We start from the raw sequence: 16414 nt of genomic DNA, 5'->3' as shown, positions 1-16414 counted from the left end.
CACAGTATACTTGGGCCTCTGGAACCTCAGCTTAGTTTTAACTAACACAAAAATTATGGGCCAGTTCATGAATGCAGCTGTCTTTGAGCCAGTGTCCAGCCAGTCCACTCTGCCATCTGAGGCACCCTCATCACAGGAGTTGTTCAGACATACGTCTAGGAACATCTGTAGGTCATGGGGAGAGGGAGGTACCTAAAGAAGCATTTCAGCTGGGAATCTGCCACTAAGATTCCCGGAAACTCCTCTTCCCAGAGGGCATGAAGCCTGTCATATCCTAAAATTCCCGATATGCTATACATTGTAAGCACAAGGTGTTGCATTCTAATTACAGCATTGGAGAGTTTTGCATGCACCTGGGGTTCTTTTGTTTGTTTGTTTGTTTGGTTGGTTGGTTGGTTGTTTTTTGAGACAAGGTTTCTCTGTGTAGCCCTGGTTAGCCTCGAACTCACAGACATCCGACTGTCTCTTCCTCCCCTAGTACTGGGATTACAGGTGTTCACCATGCCCAGCTCACACCTGGGCTTCTTAATGTATCACACTTTTAACTAAAGGACTTATTAAAATGAGTACTAGACTCTATCTCTGATTCAATAGATCTGAGGCCCAAGAATTATTTCTAATAAACTTCTAGGTGTTTCTGTTGCTCCTGGTGGCAGTGGTAGTATGGTGAAACCACACTTTGAGATTCTCTGGCACATAGTGTGCACCTTCTGTGCCTACTCAGTGTGTATATAGTATGTGACAGCCCGCAGAACATTACACCAAGTCTGAATGCCAGGTGCTCATGGATATTTTAGTCTATTCAAAATACTGAGGTGCATCTCCACTCTGTAGTATGGTGAGCAAACAAATACATAATTTATTTAGCAAATCTTGTTGGTGCTGACTGGGAGTCAGGCGTTGAGAACCAGAAGGCACAAAATAGACAGAACTGCTAGACTTTAAGGGTCTTAAATGTGAGTGGGGAGTGTCGTTCACCACACTCTTGTTGAGTCCTTTGGCATCAAAGAGCTCACGTTGCCACAAGAACGATACACTGTCACCAACTGTCCTGTCCACATTCAAGATGAGAATGTGGAGCCTCTTATGTGGTTCAGTGGCTTTCATAGCCCTCAATGCTATGTCCCTAAACCTTGTGTGCTTTCCACAGCACCACAGGGAAACGCATGTGGTTTGATCTAGAAGAGGGACCTTTCACTGAAATATCCTGCATTCTGTCACCTAAAGGTTTATTTTCCATAGCTATAACTGGAGAGATTCCTTAATGGACCTTTCAGTTTAAGATCCCAAGAGCTGAGATGGGAGATCCTGAACTTTGAGAAAACAGTGAATGGTTCTTGCCCACACTGGTTTACTGAACACCTGGCCAGGTTACTTGTTATTTAGGGTGTTTTCTTTGGAGGGTTACTTTGACCAGCAGCCTGATGAGCCTTTCTTCCTGAGGTCACTAGAGTTCCCGAGTTCCAGGCACTGTGCTTGACACTGGGACATTCCTGGGTGAGTGGGGTTGTCCCTGTTCTCAGCGAACTCAGGATTTAGGTTTGGCTTAAGGAAATGTTACACAGACAAGCACATGGGCCAGTCTGATAGAGGCAGTTCTGCAACTGAGGTGGTAATGACAAAAACTAACCAGCAAGGGGTTATTCTTATATTCTGGATGTTTTATTGTTTAAATTTTTATCTATATTCAGGACCCCAGATAATATATCAATTTGTCACTGTTTTGTTTTGTTGTTAGTAGAGTTATTAAATAATATGATTGGGATATAGGGTGGGCTAATACAATGATTGATTTTTTAAATTTTATTTTATTTATTGTATATGAGTGCTTTGTCTGCAGAAGAGGGCATCAGATCACATTACAGATGGTTGTGAGCCACCATGTGGTTGCTGGGAACTGAACTCAGAACCTCTGAAAGAACAGGTGGTGCTCTTAACGATTGAGCCATCTCTCCAGCCCCAGTGATTGATTTTGTTGTTGTTGTTATTTTGTTTTTCAAGACAGGGTCTCTCTATGTTAGCCTTGGCTGTCCTGGACTCGCTTTGTAGACCAGGCTGGCCTTGAACTCACAGCGATCCTCCTGCCTCTGCCTCCCGAGCGCTGCGATTAAAGGTGTGCGCCACCACGCCCAGCTTCAGTGATTGATTTTTAAAAGACAGAGTACAGTGACTAGGGAAGGTGGATTACTGTTAAGAGCACTTCCTGCACAAGCAGGTGGAGCTAAATTTGAGTGTCAGCTCTCACATGAAGAGTCAAGTATGGCTGCGCATGTGCCTAAATTCCAGGAATGGCTGTGCACGTGGCTAGTGTCCAGGCCTGACTGTGCATGTGCTTATCGTTTCAACGATGGTAGGCAAAGACTGGAGGATTGAGGGATTTGCTAATTACTAACCTAGCTCTAGGTTCAGTGAGATACCCTATCTCAAGGGAATAAGAGCCCATCACATATGTGCACAGGCACACTCACCTCCCTTTCACCAAAACATACTTTGTGCATAAAACACACCTACACACAATAAGTAGACAAACTAAGTTAAAACATAAGAAGAAGGGCCGGGCATGGTGCCGCACGCCTTTAATCCCAGCACTCGGGAAGCAGAGGCAGGCGGCTCGCTGTGAGTTCAAGGCCAGCCTGGTCTACAAAGCGAGTCCAGGACTTGATACAGAGAAACCTTGTCTCGGAAAACAAAAACAAACAAACAACAAAAAAACAGACAGACACACACATATATACACACACACACAAAAGCAAAAACAAAACAACAACAACAACAAAACAAAACCAGAGAGACGGACAGATACACATATACACCAAATAAGTAAATGTGAAAAGCAAAATTAAGGGGTCAGCATGTTGGCTTAGTGTGTAAAGGCGCTTGGCTGCTAGGCCTTGAAAACCAGAGTTCAATCCCTGAGACTCATGTGGCTGAGGGAGGAAAACCAACACCTGCAAGTTGTTCCCTGACACCCACATGCTCATCCATACACAGCTGCACACTAAACAAATGTCTAAAAAACTGTTATGCCCGAATTCCGAGGGACTCCCTGAACAGACCACGCAAGAGCAGAGTCCAAATGCGATGGTGAGGAAGTCTTTATTGCAGGTTCAAACCCAGGCTACCTTCCCATGCACTGGCACAGAAGATGCAGGGAAGTGGCCTTGAGTCTCAATTGAGAGGGCTTTTTATAGGTTTTAGACAAAGAAATGGGTTTTACAGTATACGATTGGATGGCATTTGGGCAGAAAAGCTGCAAGCAGGGAGTTAGAAGCCTTGGCGTTTCATGGTTGGGTAATAGGTGTAGGGGCGAGTTGGCCTATATTGGTTGAAGCAGTCCTGAGGGCATTAGGAACTTTGGCCTGGCTCCTCCTAGTTGGTTGTTGCTATGTGCCAGATCACCTGCTGGTCAGCTTGACCAGCAGAGGGTACATTTGGACTTTCCCAAGGTGAGCTGATTGTGTTGCTAGGAGAATATTTTTCTGTTTAGACTACTTTGTGGTTTTTCTGGAATCTGGGTTCAGTCCTTGGCTAGATTTAACACAAAATGGAGTTTCTTTTTCAAAATGGAGTTTATATGGCCTTTTCAAAACTACCTCAAGATCTTGGATAATCAGTATCTTTCATTCATATGTGTGTGTGTGTGTGTGTGTGTGTGTGTGTGTGTGTGTGTGTATGTGTGTGTGTGTGTGTGTATGTATGTGTAATAGTTTTTTGAGGAATGGTTTCTCTATTCCTGTACTTGCTTTGTTGACCAGGCTGGCCTCGAATTCACAGAGATCCCCCTATCATCCTGTGGACAGGCTGAGTCCAGTTGCCAATCCATTGAGAAGTTTTGTTTTGTTTTCTCAAGGATGTGGGTCCCCGGGCACTGAAAAAAGGTGTATGGGGAGTTGGAGGAAGAATCCCTGGAAGGTAAAAAACCTTGGATCTTTAAACGAAAAGAAACAGCCTCAGCCTTGGAGCTGGGCATGGTGTCACACGCCTTTATATCCCAGCACTCGGGAGGCAGAGGCAGGAGAATCTCTGTGAGTTCAAGGCTAGCCTGGTCTACAAAGTGAGTCCAAGACAGCCAGGGAGACACAGAGAAACCCTGTCTCCCAAAACCAAAACAAAAAACTACACAAACTCTCTGAGTAACTTGGTGTGAACTTTAGAACCTTTTTTTGTTAAATGGCAGATCAGACCATTTATATAGCCAACTTCTTGGTTTTGCTTTTGTTTCTAAGAAAACAAGGATTACAATTTCCCAGTGGCCTGCTTTAAATGTCTTTCACAGATAATCACATACCTTAGTAGGTCTGAAGGCCTGAACTCAGGCTCGGGGTTTCAGGGAGGCCTCTGTTCCTGATTCAGCAGCTGTCCCCACTGAGTCCTTAGTGTATGGGAATAAAGGCTTGACAGGCAGAGGAGAGGTAACAAGCAGCTGATAACAACCAAGTTGCCTTCCTCTTCTTCCTCCTCCTCCTTCTTTCAAGACAGAGTTTCTCTGTGTAACCCTGGCTGTCCTGAAACTCAATCTGTACACCCGTCTGGCCTTGAACTCACAGAGATCTGCCTCTGCCCTCCCCCAAGTGCTGGGATTAAAGGCGTGTGCCACCACCTCCTGGCCCTCTTTCTCTCCTTTGTTATCTCTCTGTCTCTGTCTCTCTGGGGTGCCCCTCCCACTTGCCTGCTCTCTCATGCTCATAATAAACTTTTCCATATCCTATCTGTTGTGTTGTGCATATTTCATTGAGGTCGTTGCTCTTGCCTTTTTTTCTCTCTCTCCTTTCCCCCTTACATGGCAGCCAAGAGCTGCTTCCAATGAATCTACATTTATATACTTTAGCTTACCTTACATAAAAAGGAATATAATATCCTCGTTTTTTGTTTTTTTTTTAATTATAAGAAAAGGGAGGAATGTTAGCATACTGCCTCCCAATCTGCCTAGCAACCTATGATGTCATTACACGCCTGCCACCAGGTGCACCCCTGCCCAGGATTATAAAAAAGGCAACCTCCCCCCTCTCCTCTCCTCCTCTCACTCCCCTCTCTCTCTCTCCTCTCCTCCTCTCGCTCCCCTCTCTCTCCCGCCCTCTCTCTCCCCTCCTACTTCCTTGCTCTCCCATGCTCATATAATAAGCTTCTCCATATCATATATCATATCTGTCATGTGGCACATATTTCATATTTCAGTAGCTCTTGAATGCAACAGTCTCCAATGATCCTGGAGGCTCATAACTATGGTTTTAAGTAGTCCCTTAGCTGTGCTGCCTCCCCACTTTCTCTCTTACCCTACACAGTGCCCTATTTTAGGTTAGTGCCTCAGAAGTAGAATGCTTGCCTAGCTTGTGTGAGGTCCTGTGTTGTTTAGCCCTTAACACTACCAAAAGATTATTTTAAAGAAATAATCAAACCCAGTTACCTAAAAAGCTTGTTCATGTGCAAGTTTCTAAATAGCAATCATCTGTTTCAGTATAAGTGGGATAAAGTGTTAAAGAGGTCAGACAGGCAAATCGGAGCCAGACTGCTCATAATTTACCCAGAGAACCCTTGCAGCTGCATTACGGATGGGGCCATTCAGGAGAAGCAGCTTCGTTCACTCAGCTCGGTTAACTGCCCGCACACGCTGTGTCAGTCAAGTGCTGTGCGTAGGGTTCAGGTACCAGCTGAAACTCATTCTTATGAATCTAAAGTTTAAGCAAATAATCGTGCAAGTGAGCATAGCAAGACAACTGTGATAAATTCACGAAGAACTGCACAGCGCACAGGAAAACCTCTGACTCAGACGGTCTCCCACCCCACCTCCCAGGAGTCAAGGCGTCTGTACCCCCAAGGCTCAGTAGGTATTATCCTGCCTGGAGAAAAAGGTAAACATTCCAAACTCCGAGGGTCACGGGGAGGTTCAAACACCTGAGAAGCTGACTGGTGTCTTCAGTCATCCATGTCCAGTGTTGGTCAACTCTGCCGGAGTTCTCTCCGGTGCCCCACCCTTTTAGAAGGCTTGTGAAACTGAAGACATATTGATTTGCTAAAAGCAGCTATTAATTCACAGCTAAATGTGAGCTGTGTTAAGACCCTTGTCCGTTACACAGAACCTGAAACTTCCGCTGGCATTCCGGGTCTGAGTAGATCACACATCCTGTGTCACCTCAGCCTGTGCTAAACATGAACAACAGCTGTCTAAATCCCAGAACCTTCCCCCCTGCCCCCCCCCCCCACGCCAAAGAGGCTGACAGAGACTGGGAGCTCTGCGGCGGGCGAAGGATAGGGAGGGAAGGGCATCCACGGGGCTGCCCATGCCAACTGGCAAGGTCAGTGATGGTGCCGGGTGCTGTACAGCTGTTCTCTGGCCTCTCATCAGGATCCCTTTCAGTTTTCCTGCCTGGCTGCTTCAAGAGCCACTTCTCTCTGACGCCAGCAGCCAGGATTCCTTTGATAGAGTACTCTTGCAAAGAATTGTCTTACTCACAACAAAAGGAAGAGAATTGATATCTCCACCCCTCCCTTTTGTTTTTTCAAGACAGGGTTTCTCTGTGTAATAGCCCTGGGTGTCCTGGACTCGTTGTGTAAACCAGGCTGGCCTCGAACTCACAGAGATCCACCTGCTTCTGCCTCCCAAGTGCTTGGATTAAAGGCGTGCGCCACCATGCCTGGCGGGATTTGATCTCTTTTGTGGAAAAATAGAGTGCTAGACAATGCTCACCTTCCTGGGATTTGTATTTTTAAAATGTCTGGGCAACATAAAAGATCTAAGGAGGTGACCAATAAGTATCAAGTTTCTCTGCCTCCTCCTGGCCAGGCAGTGATGGGACATAGTGTCCAGAAGAAGGACCGCTTTTCTTTTCTTTTCTTTCTTTCTTCCTTCCTTCCTTTCTTTCATTTCTTTTTCTTTTCTTTTTTCCTTTTCTTCTCTCTCTCTCTCTCTTTTTTTTTTTTTTTTTTTTTTTTTTGAGACAGGGTTTTTCTGTGTAGCCTTAGCTGTCCTGGACTCCCTTTGTAGACCAAGTTGGCCCCACACTCACAGAGATCTGCCTGCCTCTGCCTCCCTAGTGCTGGGATTAAAGGCCTGAGCCGCCACGCCCAGCCTAGGACCACTTTTCTTAACTTCTCATTTCCTAAGTGTTGCCCTGTGGCTTGACCTAAGTTCTGACCTAAGGAATGGAAAAAGGCCTGGAATGGTGCCCTTTGCCTTTAATCCTAACACTTGGGGAGGCAGAGGCAGGGGGATCTCTGTGAGTTCAAAGCCAACCTGGTCTACAATGGGAGTCCAGGACAGACAGGGCTCTGCTACCCAAAGAAACTCTGTCTCAAACAAAACAAAACAAAACAAAGAAAGAAAGAAATTGAAATGGAAGTGCCTTGGGACAGTTTCTAGGATAGATAGCTCTGTAAAGGATGGTTGACTCTGTAAAGAGCGGTTGACTTACATTTTCTTCTTTTTCCTGTTCTTGAGCCAGAGTATGGATGACTGGTGACCTGGACACCATCTTGGGCTATGCAGGAGGGATCGTAGAAGGACCAGAAGGGTCAAGGAGCCCTGAGAACCTACTGGGTAAAGCCACTGTTTGGGTCATCAATCTCTGAATTTGTGGAAGGAAAAGAAAATCTGATGTTACTGTTGTTTTACATTTCTGTCATTCACAGCTAAAGGCAGTCAGTAAAACCACAGGGCCCCTCCCTTTCTTATTCCCTCCCTCCTCTCCTCTCCCAAAGGTACTTCTGTCATCACCTGTGGCTGTTTCCTTAACAAGATGAATCCTAAGATAGAAAGGATGGGCGTGAGACCTCTGAGAACAGCCCCGCCACAACTCTCCAGTCAACGGTCCCTACCTGGCTTCTTCCATCCCTCATCTGAAAATTAACCTTCTTCTTACCAGTCTAGTAGGTTTTTCTGTTTGTTTGTTTTGTGTGTGTGTGTGTGTGTGTGTGTGTGATTTTTGATGGGGGTGGGCAGCAGGGCTCCGTGCATGGTGTCACACTGGACAAGACGTTGTCATTGTCCAGACACATTTCGGTATAAAAGGCGCTGGCTTTTCCCATGAGGTTGCTAGGGGAGATGCCATAGCAGGATAGGTCTGAAACACTGTTAGCAGTTACTAATGAAAAAGGTGTAAAGTAGCTGATTTAGCTGAAATCAGGGACTGCAAAAAGCCTGTCTGCTTAAAGGCTTTGCTACTTGATTTAGTTGTCATCTAGTTGATGGAAATTATTTTGCATTGTCCCATCTCCCAGTTCCTCCTTTTGAAGTCAAATAAAAGCAAAACACTCCTGTTTTCATCACCTCCCTAAAAGTTAGGCACATCAAAATGCAACATTTCTGGAAAGGTATAGCTCCTTAGAAAGAAGAAAAGAGGGCACGTCAGATGTGGTGAGCAATGCCCTTTGTTCTGTGTCTGCTTACTGGTGTGGGTCAGCAGCAATTCATTCCTGCAGGATACTCTGCTCAGTGTCTTGGCCACATGGGAGGGAGGAACCGAGGCTCTAGCAGTCAAGGCTTAGGTTTCCCAGCAACCTATGACCTGCTAGGAAAATGTGCACTGTGCCAAGGCAAGACTGAAAGTGAAGCCCTGCCAGACAGCAGTGGGACTGCAGCGCAGCACCATCAGAAAGGCAGAGGATAGGAACACAGGACATCAGGACAGTCATGGAAGGAAATAGCAGCATTTGGATGGGACACAGCGAGTCCTATTATGGGTGACTTCTAGAATTTACAATAGGCATTAGCTTCACTGGGCATTACATTCCTTGGAGCCAGAATGACTTCCTAAGAAAGGCACCAAATGCATAAGAAACTGCAGAAGAAAGCATCAAATGTAATGAGAAAAGTTAGATACCATCCCACAAAAGGACTGAAGAAATGGTGGCTTCTTTTTCAAAAGTACAAATAAACTGGGCATAGTGGAACACAATTTACATTTCTGTGCTCTGAGGTGGCAGAGGCATGTGGCTGTCTGTGAGTTCAAGGCCAGTCTGGTCTATAAAATGAACTCCTGACCAGGCAGAGATAAATAGTGTGACTCTATCTCAAAACACCAAACCAAGGGGCTGGAGAGATGGCGCAAACATTAATAGTGCTTGCTGCTTTTGTGAAGGATCCAAGTTTGGGTTTCGGCATCCATGTTGGGGCTCCTGAACACCTGGAACTCCATTTCCAGAGGATTTATGCCTATTTCTGCCCTCCAGGAACACAGGTATTGCATATTCATATATGCAAGCACTCATACAAATACATGATAGAAATTAATTTTTTTTCCAGACAGGGTTTCTCTGTGTAGCCTTGGCTGTCCTAGACTCACTTTGTAGACAAAGCTGGCCTCGAACTCACAGCAATCCGCCTGACTCTGCCTCCTGAGTGCTGGGATTAAAGGCATCCTCCACCATGCCCAGCAAATAAATATTTTTTAAACATAAGCTGAGGCGGGTAGTGGTGGTGCACATTTTTTATCCCAGCACCTAGGAAGCAGAGGCAGGTGGATCTCTGAGTTTGAGGCCAGCCTGGTCTACCGAATGAGTTCCAGGACACCCAAGATGACCTAGAAACTCTGTCTGGAAACAAAAAACAAAAACAGAAACAAAGCAAAAGAAACAGCAACAAAAAGAAACTACTATTTTTTTTTTTAAAGGCCAAACCAAATGATGTAAAATTGGAGACCGGATGGTTGTTTTCAATATATAGGCAGAGTAGCACAGGGCTTGTTTCTTGTTCCTGCAAGCAAGGAGCTATGTCAGAGCAGAAGCCACAGGCAGCTAGGGTTTAACTCAGAACTTCCCAAACACAAAGAGGGAGTATGTAGATAGGGAGCTGTGAGCTATTCAACTGGAGAGTAGCTGGCTTTGTCCTAGCCCATGGGAGCGTTGAACTATAGCATTTCTGCCACTGGCTAAACACAATGAGTTTAGGCAAGGCCACCATCATTACCTTCTGGACTCTGACTGAATCTGCAGTAAGAAGTTGAAGATTAAGCTGACCATAAAGATACTTTCTCTTTGATCTCTAGGGGACTACAAAGTCTTCTTTGAGGGTTAAAAAAAAAAAATACAAAGACGGCTAGTCATAAAATACCTCAGCTCTCCATCTCATCTGCCTTTGTCCCTGGAACTTTTCTAGAATGCTATAGTAGGACCCTCCTACTCTTTCAGAAAGATGTCTGCTGTTGCCTTAAACAAACTAAGTGTATGTGACACATGCTGTAGATATGTTCATTTGAGTACCGGCGCCTGCGGAGGTCAAAGGCGTTGGATCCTCCAGAAGATGGAGTTTTAGGCCATTGTTAAGCACCTGACATGGGCAATGGGCACTGACCTCAGGCTCTCTGGAAAATCAACATGCTATTCTTAAACCCAGAGCCACCACTCTAGCCCTTCAACCACCATTGCCTGTAAACAGATGGAAGAGCTTGGAAATGTATTGATTTATATGTATTTTGAGAAAGTCTCACTCCTGGATTAAAGCAACTCTCCTCAGTAATTGGGATTACTGTCAGTAGTGCCTATGAATGGACCCTCATCCTCATATTTGGTGATTGAACCTAGTTACGCATCTAGGCAAGTGGTCCACTACTGAGCTACATACTTAGGCTAACAACTTTATTTATTTATTTAGGTTTTTCAAGACAGGGTTTCTCTGCCTAGCCCTGGCTGTCTTGGACTCACTTTGTAGATCAGACTGGCCCCCAAACTCACAGATATCCGCCTACCTCTACCTCCTGAGTGCTGGGATTACAGGCGTGAGCCACCGCAACTGGCTTAACAACTTTATTTTTAAAGCTGAGGGAAGATTCTTTCTTGGGCACAAATAGTCTAAAGGAAAAAAAAAAATTCAACCAATTTGCCCCTGATGGGACTAGTACAAAGGAGCAGCTAAGAAGGTCTGAAAGCTCCAGTAATAGTTTGGCACCACTAACCCGCCGGTTCTGTCTTCCCACCTCCCAAACATGCGGGTGAGTGACGCTTCCTTGGAGACTCTGTGCATCTCTGTTCTGCCTGCCAGGGCAAAGCGAACACCACTCTCTTTGTGTCCTCTTCTCTCTGCTGCGGCCACCTCCACTGTATACACACTAATATGGAGAGAGTTAGAGAATCCTAGCATGTCTCATTACACAGATGTCTTGCGGATTCATCAGTTAGGAAACAGAACAGCAGAAAATATCTTCCAGACATCTCTCAGTCAGGACTCAGTATCCAAGACAAGCAGCATCCTATTCCTCCAACTAACAAGCAAGAAAATCCCAACTTTCCAAGGAGCCTAGGTTATATTTTATTTTATTTATTTATTTATTTTTAATTTTTTGAGACAGGGTTTCTCTATGTAGCCTTGGCTGTCCTGGACTCGCTTTGTAGACTAGGTTGGCCTCGAACTCACAGCAATCTACCTTCCTCTGCCTCCCAAGTGCTGGGATTAAAGGCGTGCGCCACCACGCCCGGCTGAGCCTAGGTTAAAAATGTGTCTTTGGAACTGTGGTGGTGGTGGTGCACATGGGAGGCAGAGGCAGGCAGCTCTCTGTGGAAGAAATGTGACCATGTCTTAGGCTGGGCCCAAGGTGGAAGGAGTCTTGGATGGCTTCACCCCACTGAGACAAAGACCTTAAATAGATTCAGAGAGAGGAAGTTTTAGCCCAAGACAAAACACAGGCTCCTGTGACTCTGCCCAGGTGGAATTGTAGTTTGCTTGCTTGGTTTTTTGAAACAGGGTTTTTTTTGTGTAGCCTTGGCTGTCCTAGACTCACTTCGTAGACTCAAACTCACAGCAATCCTCCTGCCTCTGCCTCCAAATCAGGGGTATTGTATTGCAAAAAGGACCATTGATTAGGAGAAAAGGGACTTTGGGGAAGCGGAGTGAGAGAGGTCAGAGGTTCCTGACTAGACGTGGGGAGCAGCGGAGAAGCAGGGGCTGGACTTTTGGCGAGAAGTATGCAGACTTCTGTCGGGTAGAGAAGAATCCAAGAGAATTAGGCCAAGGGATTCGCCCCACGAAACTGATGCCCAGAAAGTTTCATTTGTGTTCTCCTTAATCTTTTCTCCTTGCTGTTTAGGATAGTCAGGTTGCAAGAAAGATACCTTTGTTTAATAAACTCATAATAAAGTTTAATTGTTAAGGGACCAGAGCCAACAGATCTCTGTGAGTTCGAGGCCAACCTGGTCCACAAAGAGAGTTCCAGGATAGGGCTGTTACACAGAGAAAACTTGTCTTGAGAAACCAAAAGAAGCCGGGTGTGGTGGAACACACCTTTAATCCTAGCACTTGGGAAGCAGAGGCAGGTGGATCACTGTGAGTTCGAGGCCAGCCTGGTCTACAAATCAAGCCTAGGACAGCCAAGATAACATAGAGAAACCCTGTCTCGAAAAACCAAACAAACAAGCAAATAAACAAACAAAAAAGAAAAAGGAAAAGGTCACTTTGGGCTTTTCAGGCAAGGTCTCCTGACTCATTATGTAGCAGAAGATGGCTTTGAACTTCTGATCGATCCTCTTGTCCGCACTTGTAAACCACTGGGATCACCAGGGTCTTGATCCCTAGGCTATAGGGTCCCTCTTTGTTATTTTCATAGTTTTGTCACATAGGTCATAGATTCAATTTCAGACCTAGGGTTATAGAAAGGTGCCAAAAAGACCACAGATTGAAGCAGTAGAGGACAGTGCCTATTAGTCCCCACTCGGCCATTCAGGGTATCTGAAACCAGAGCTGTCTCAGAGAATAGTTTTCTAGTAAACACGAGGGGTCCATTATAAAGTAGAACGGCACCCTGTGGACTTATCAGGCGTCCTTCAGTGATGGATGGTGAGGGTACTCAATTCCTGCCGCTTGCCAGGTGATATCTCAATGTCCACTTGCACTGCATCCATGTTGACCAGTCCACAGCTTTCCCCAAGCCCTCCAATTGCAGAGCTGTACATCAGGGCTGCTTGCCACACAGCCTGCCACCCGAGCCATTTTCCTCTGCACTGCACACAGCTTCTGCTGCCAGGATGAGTCACCTTGCAACTCACCTCCTCAGCCCCTCCACTCTGTACTTAAAATACTCCTGGGCTGGCTGAAAAGAACCCCCGCTGTGTGTGAGCACGTGTGTGAGTGTGTGAACCTGGGGTTGGCAGCTCAGCCTTCTGCAGCCTCTGCAGAGCCTGACTGCATTCTGTTTGGCTGAGGGGCTTAGAGAGCCTACTGCCCCAGGGAGTTCTCTTTTTGGTTCTGGTTCTCTCAAGCAGCCTGCCAAGTCTTTCCTTTGCAGGCACCTCCATGTTAGTCTCCCAGGTTTTGAGCAAAAGCACCTTAGAGTTGATGTCCTCTGTCTCATCTCTCAGGCCAGTTTTCCGATGGCTGTCTTGCTACAAACAGGAAGGAATATTTTCTCCTGCATTTACCTGCTGGACCCTGTCTCTGGCCCCAGGTAAAGTCTGCATCAATTACAACCGCATCTAGCTGTTTTCTCAGTTGGAATCTGTTATCCTTACTTGGATACTAGCGCCCCTCCAGTTCTCTGCTGCTGTCAATGCTGTTTAGTGCTTCTCCTCTGTCCACCCACACAGAGTATTAACCTTGGGCAGACCCAATCATAGGATGCCAGCACCATCTCTTTTCCTTAGCCAGCACAGAAAGCGGGCACACCGATCTCCTCCTGTCCCTGAGACTTTATACTGATATGAATACACTCCCCCCCCCCCCCCCAGTGAACTTCTACAAGTACCTAGGCACAGCGTTCTTCCTTTCCCATGGTCCACACCCAGCTGTGCGCTGCACCTGCCCCAGGCCCCTCCCCCTCCAAGAACCACACACATTTCCATTTCAACCAGCTGGTACAGCAAGGGGCCCTGGAACAAAAGCCCAGCCCAGCACAATCCAAAGGGACATTATGTGCTTGAGTTACTCATTACTTGAGTTAGTTGAGGTCAGAGAGCAGGAAGCATGTTGGGAAGGCAGGGAAAAGGTGCCATTGAGAGTGAGGAATTAGTCAGGGTGACCTTCCAGGGCCCAAAGGGAACAACTCAGAGTCCTGCTCCTGGTTAGGTGTCGGAGCAAGACAGTCAGCCATAAAGTCATACCAGTAGCTTCAAGGTTAGACAAGGTCCCATGGAAGGAATTATGGTTAAGCTAGCTACTTAATAGCTCTTGCTATGCACTAGGCAGGGTGCTTAACACTTTCCCACATCTTTCTTTTAATCCTGGCTACAATGTACCACTCTAATTTTACAGCTGGGCAACAGCCCTGGAGAGAACAAGTGACTTGGCCAAGGTGAAGAAGCTGGCGGAGGTGGAGAAGATGCTGGTGAACACATCTCTGTCTTATCTTTCCTAGGGCTGCTTTATGTGGCAAGATGCTTAACCCCATGGGACAGTTCCAGAGGGTGGAGACTGGCTGGGCAGGTGGCAACACTCACTCTGGCTAGGAACAGGGATGATACTAAGGAACCTAGGCTAGGGGGTGGGTGGGTGTGTGTGGGGGGTGATGCTACAGTGGCCCTTCAGGCCTGACCCCTGTAGAGCTGGGGAACTCACTTGGGAAGGGGAGAAATCAGAGGAAGACAGGAAGACAGCGTAAGGGCAACAAAGCGAGCTTGTCTCACCTCACACTACAGAGGTATTAACTGGCATTTGTCACACAAACTGGCAGCTAAGGAAAGGCACTTTTTTTTTTCTTTTTAAAGAATAAAGCAAGCTCTGATTTTAAAACTACCACTATGAACCTGTTTGCACATAGTGATATTAACACATGCTTCTGGTGGGTTGAGGTATACGGGTTGTGAGGGATGGGTGCCACAACAGCCTTAACAGTCCCATCATTCTTTTCCTTTTCATTCTTCCCCAGATTTGTAATGCTCCGGCCTGTTGCCAGACTGGGATTCTAAGTAGAAAGACTTCCGCTAGACTTCATCCAGCTTGAGGCTTACCTTATACCCTACTCTCATTCCTGATGGGGTTTTGTTGTTTTGTTTTGTTTTTTCTTTTTGGTGATTCTGACCACAGGGTTTCCTCTCTCTTACAGTAGTGAGCACTTTGAATATATATATGTGTACACACACACACACACACACACACACACACACACACACACACACACACATTCTTCCCAGTGGTATGGACTACAGGAAACCCCTACATGATTTAAGTTGTGCCTAGAAACAGGCATGGAATCTCCAGGTCCAGTTTCTTCCAATAGCTTACCAATCACCAATTTGGGGCTTTTCCAAAATAAACACTGCAGGGGCAAAGCGGGGGTGAGGGGGGTGGGGGGGCGGGGTGACTTCCTTTCTCAACAAGCTGCTCCCAGAGTTGTCCTTGACATAGTGGGTCAGCAGCCCCTGTGGGCTGGGTGTGACTAGGTCGCTGCGTCTCCCCTGAATCTTGGAGATTTTCAGATTTTCTTCAGTCTTCCAAGTGGGATTAATGAGAAAAAGCTCATTTTGCTCCTCTTCCATTTTGCCCTTGGGCCTGCAAGGTTGACCTTGAAAATGCTAGGGTGCCTTGGGAAACTATCTCTGTGCTGGGAAGGTCCTTGATAAGAAGCTAGCTCTTTCCCCCACAAGCGGCCAGGTCGCTCTGGGGACAGGCTTTTCTGCAGTCACTGCAGAAGCATCGCCATGTTTTCTGCTGTGTCATCACCCTGAGAGCTGTGTGGGAAGCTGCTCAGGGGCTCCGTGGAGGAAAATAAGAGTGGTTTTTCAGCCATTAAGGATGGACAGGATGGGAAAGCAGGTCTTGTCCGTCATGTCCACCACTGTGTTCTGCGACATCTTGACACATGAGCTAGGTCTTACTTAGTAAGTGGTCTGTCATTTCAAGAATTCTACAGTAGAAGTGGGGTGGCCCCAAAGAGATAGAACAGTAAGCCAAGGAAAATACCAGCCACCGACCCGGGCCAGGACAATCTTAGGTGGCTGGGTCACGTGCAGAAATTGTTCCCCGGGGTCTAGACTGGCAGGAGCCACAGCCTGGTTCCCAGCTACAGCCCAGGGTGGGTTTGGCAATTGTCCGGCTTGAAGTGGTTCAGGCCGGCCACAAGGAGCACAGCCCAGGAGTCAGGAACCCAGGCTGCCCGCTGGGCTGGCCTGCAAGGAGAGGGACGGGCCGGAACTGCAACCGCAGGGGCAGGGAGTGCGAGGGGGCGGCAGGTGCAAGAGCGGAGAGGCGGAGCAGGACTGGGCACAGTCACTAGCGTCCCAGAGTGACCTTTCCCCACCCAGCTAGGGCCTAGGGGGAGGTGGACCTGCAGTAAAGCCAGGCCAGGAGCCAGGGCTAAGACCAGACAAGAGGAAGGGTCCGTGGTCTCCCAGAGAGCGACGCAGGTGCAAGTCACTGCACCAGCACAGGGAGAGGGGCGTTGTCCGGCTTAGCCTAGGGCGGAGAAAGGGAGCAGAGCAGCAGGAGCTCTACTCACCCGCGCGCCCCCGCCGCCGCGCCAACCCTCCTAGCCTAGCCGGCTCCTTTGTGCCGACCCCG

Source organism: Acomys russatus, chromosome 6 (assembly GCF_903995435.1).
Source record: "Acomys russatus chromosome 6, mAcoRus1.1, whole genome shotgun sequence".
In the NCBI taxonomy this organism is placed as follows: Eukaryota; Metazoa; Chordata; class Mammalia; order Rodentia; family Muridae; genus Acomys; species Acomys russatus.
This window is presented reverse-complemented; position numbering follows the sequence as displayed.